The sequence below is a fragment of the Lontra canadensis genome, unplaced genomic scaffold, assembly GCF_010015895.1.
Source record: "Lontra canadensis isolate GAN:19392208 unplaced genomic scaffold, GSC_riverotter_1.0 scaffold53, whole genome shotgun sequence".
NCBI lineage: Eukaryota > Metazoa > Chordata > Mammalia > Carnivora > Mustelidae > Lontra > Lontra canadensis.
The window spans coordinates 9,016,716-9,020,841 of record NW_022631047.1 but is presented as its reverse complement, the minus strand read 5'-3'; the positions used below and the strand labels follow the sequence as shown (position 1 = coordinate 9,020,841).

Below are 4,126 nucleotides of genomic sequence, written 5' to 3'. Positions count from 1 at the left end.
AAGCCAATAAAGACCCACAGGTATTTTTCATTCCCTGTTGATGTTCCATGAAACCAGGAAGTCATTTTGACTCTCAGGAGATCATCTCCTGTTAGTTCCATTTGTTTAATAGATATTTTTTCTTCTCTCATGTGCTATAAAGAATGCCCCAATTTCCCCAGCCCCTAATGACACTTGCCTTTTTGGCCTGAGGTTTTATTTCCTCAGCTGGGTGAGAAGCCCCCTAGAGGGCAGTATTAAGGCCTTGTATTCCTTGTCCAAGCCAGCACTGGCCACTGTTTCTGTTCTTAGGCAATGTCATTGTGTCAATAACTTCTCTTTGTTGTTCTGGGTGAGCAAGAGGGAGTTTGTGGACCTTAAGAGGAAGTACATACAGATGGCAGGTAGAGATTAGGCATGAAGGCTCCTGGAGATGGTCCAGAACAGGTCTGGAGACACACCAGCATCTCGTGACTGGGTGTGCACTGGTCACATTAGAGATAGAGAAGGGAAGTTCAGACAAGGATCTGAGATCCTTGTGTTCAGGGGGAGTTGTGCAGGGATGGGGTGTTGCCTGGGCAGGGGGCTGGGAATCTTTGGAGAGAGTGGCTTGAAGCATGAGACAACTTCTGCTTTTATGTGCTCTTTTGAATGGGGGAGAATTGATTGATCTAATTTCTTTGAAGCATGTTTGATGGGTTTATGTAGTAGCTTAGGAATTAGCAGATATTTAAAGGACAGTGATAATCAGAGAAACCCTGCTGACTGATATTCTGTTTAATTTAGAAGAACATAACCCCCGTCTTAGAAGATAAACTCTTCCCTCCCCGTTGACACAACTGGAGAGAGGTTTCCATGATCCGTGTGACACACAATCCTGTCATGATGAGCACACAAAGACAGGGATTTCAGAGCTTCTAGGGAAGGATCTGAAATATCTCCTTAGGAAAATGTGGTCTTTTGACTGGACATCATTTTTCTGACAAAGACTAACTCTAGGGATATGAAGTCTAGGGAAGCAGTTCCTTCACTTTGTGGATGGATGTGGTTCCCATGTGGCAAACCACACATTCTGAGTAACTGTGTAGTAATCTACCTTCCTATTGGTCTGGCTGGGTAGTCTAGTAGTTTTGGTTCAACAGAGCTGCAGTAGAAGTGAAACTCCCCGAGAGTCCTTGTTTCTATACAGTATGTATAGAATGAGGCTTGGCCAATCCCCATCCAGATCCTCAACCCTCCTATTGTTCCCTAAGCTGTGACTTCATCACCCTGATCACCTGGGAGGTGAGAGAGCTGGGGCAGGGAATTCTGTGTACACTCTCAGATCTCAAATGGCGGAGGTTGAACCAGGGGCCAGTTTATTCCCAAATGGTGTTCCTTGGCTCTATGCCCTGTTTGCTATGCTTTTTGTATTTTTTCTCTTTGTCATGTTCTCTCCCTTTTTACTTGAGATAGACCAACATATAAAGAAATGTAAGTACCATGGAGGGCCTTGGTGCACAGGGGAATGAGAAGTATGAGTGTGTATGGCGGGAGGAGAAGTTATACATTATAAAGCGGGGAACAAGGAAACAATGTCTGCTCTTCTCTGATCTTCAAGGTCTTAATGAACCAGGGCTAGAGGATTTAGAAATAATAATCTTGGGGCACCTGGGTGGCTTGGTGCGTTGAGTCTCTGCCTTCAGCTCAGGTCATGATCTCAGGGTCCTAGGATCGAGCCCCGGGTCGGGCGCTCTCCTCAGCAGGGAGCCTGCTTCCCCCTCTCTCTACCTGCCTCTCTGCCTACCTGTGATCTCTATCTTTCTGTCAAATAAATAAAATCTTAAAAAAAAAAGAAATAATAATCTTATATATGATGGAAGTATCCAAGGGACATAGGTCAGGACTGGACTGGACAGCCTGTTTGTGATACATCTGTGGAGTGTGGGGAGGTATCTAGGGCCCTGCCTGAGTTGAAGTAAGGCCCAGGCACAAGGATATAGAAAAGCCTGGGGGAATCTGGGGATATGTGAGGAATTTCCAGATGAAGCGCTCTGACTCACCGTGCTTCATCTTAGTCTTGCTCAGATGCAGGTATTCTCTGCATAATGCTCTACATAAGAATAAAGAAAATGAGATAAAGATGGACCATCTGGGAAGGCCAGGTGAGTATTGTTTGCCTTTCACCTCTGGGCTTATTATGTCCATAAACTGGGCGGTTCTAGTTACTTCAATGTCCACATGTTAGATGGCTGGGAACTCTCCAACCTAGTCTCCATGAGGCAGCCCCCCTCACATTCTGTTTAGCTCAAGAATTCTGTCTTCTCTCTAGGGAGAATATTTTTCAAGCGGCAGTTTCGTTTTGAGCCCTCATTAACGTCGTAATCTAAGGTCTCCTTAGATTGAAAAGGAGGTAGAAAATTCCTCCTTAGGTGGAAAAGTTTCTCTTTTCTCATCTATACTTAATGATGTTTCTCCTCTTCTCAGGGTTCTCTCTCAAATGATTCAGGGACAAAGCTACAATTTTCTCATGCCCATGAAAAAAATTAGGTGACTCTTCTCCAGGAACTTGTTATAAAGCTGTTTTTGTGATAGGGATAAGTGCAGAAGGACTTTGTAGGGATAGAATCTTACCAACAGTCTGAGGAGACTGAAAGTCCATTGTTCTGGGGAACATTCTGACCACCAGGTGACCATAATCCCTGCAAATTGTGTACTTGCTTCTCCAGGCAAGGTTAGTTCTTTCCTCCTTTGTGCTGTTCTATGACTCCTTTGTGAAATTACAGAGAGATAACGCACCAGATTCTTGGTTTTTTAGTCCTTCAACTTAGACATCATTGAGTTCTTTGTGTCCACCATATCACTCCCTCAATATGAATGTTTCATGTTAAACTTTTGTTTTCTTTCTGCTATGTAAGGTGAAAGTTGTGGGCTATTTGATGAGGATTGACTTTTATAGCTCATGTAACATATCCCATTATATAGTTATTATAACAATTATTACATAATAATACAACTATTATATAATATTATATTACATATGTTATATAATATTATATACTACATATATAATATATATTATATGATTATATTATATAGCTTTCTGCACAAATTTTTTGAGAATCAGGCCAAAGCACAAGAAAAGGTTGGTCACTGAGGAACAAATCTTTTGAGCTTAAAACATTTCTTATATACTTAAGAAACGGTAATCTCTTGTGACAAGTATTTCCCGGACAATAAGTCAAGAATCATATATATAGTCCTGTCCTGCCAGGATTTTTCTGAGTGTTTAATGATGTACAGAAAATTTTATAATCTGCATCTCTTTCATTGTTCTGCTGTCCAAAATGGCAGTTACAATCTGCTGGGTCACAGGTATAATCAAATAATTTTCCTCTTGTTCCAGGCTGTCCTCTGGAGTCACCAAGGAGAGAAGTTCTGGGAAGGAAGGAAGATGGGATGGGAAAAGATCCCTCGCTACTTGTGAGGGTAGCAAGAGAGCCCAGGTGTTCTGAGGTTGAGATCTGTACCCCTGGACCGTCCGTTTGAGAGTGGCTGAGGCTCTAAGGAATCACCTGTGACATCATATCCCAGACATGAGAGGGCTTCTTAGACCCTCATTATGTATGTTTATATGAAAAAAAAGATAATAAATATTTTGAGACTCTCAGAAAAATCCTACATTACCAGGAATTTTTTTTTGTTGAATTTACAGCTTCATTCAGTTGCTTAAAGTCAGTCCAAATCCCAAACAAATTTCCCACTTCCAGGTGAAATGCTAGGTGAATGACTTATGCTATCTTATTCTTCTAAAGCAACAGGTAGCATCATTCTTTCAGGGGAAGAAAAGCTCATAGTGCCTATTAGACTAAGAAACATTTAATCCAGGAGCATGGCTGAATCCTTCCTCTCAATTCATCTGAATACTGTCAACATGTTCTGTCCAGATTGTTTTCTTATATAAATGCCATGCTCCTTTCATATCTTATCGTACAATATAGATGCATAGGAAGGGATTGGTGTAGATTTTCTCTTTCTACCTAAAGCATCATGGCTGCCCCAAATTGCTTTATTATCAAATGAAACTATTTTTGTCTAAGTTCCTCCACATAATTTTCTCATTCTTACCTACTTATCTGCTCTTCCTCTCTGTTCTCTCTCTTTTTTT

The 4,126-nt window shown here is 41.4% G+C and overlaps 1 long non-coding RNA gene across 1 annotated transcript; it reads left to right on the top strand.

Annotated features, from left to right (window-relative positions):
• Positions 1 to 1,095: 1,095 nt before the first annotated feature.
• Positions 1,096 to 3,622, top strand: LOC116877753. The gene is made up of 3 exons (XR_004384704.1): positions 1,096 to 1,452; positions 2,037 to 2,123; positions 3,365 to 3,622. It is a non-coding gene; the product is annotated as an uncharacterized LOC116877753 (long non-coding RNA).
• The last annotated feature ends 504 nt before the right edge of the window (positions 3,623 to 4,126 follow it).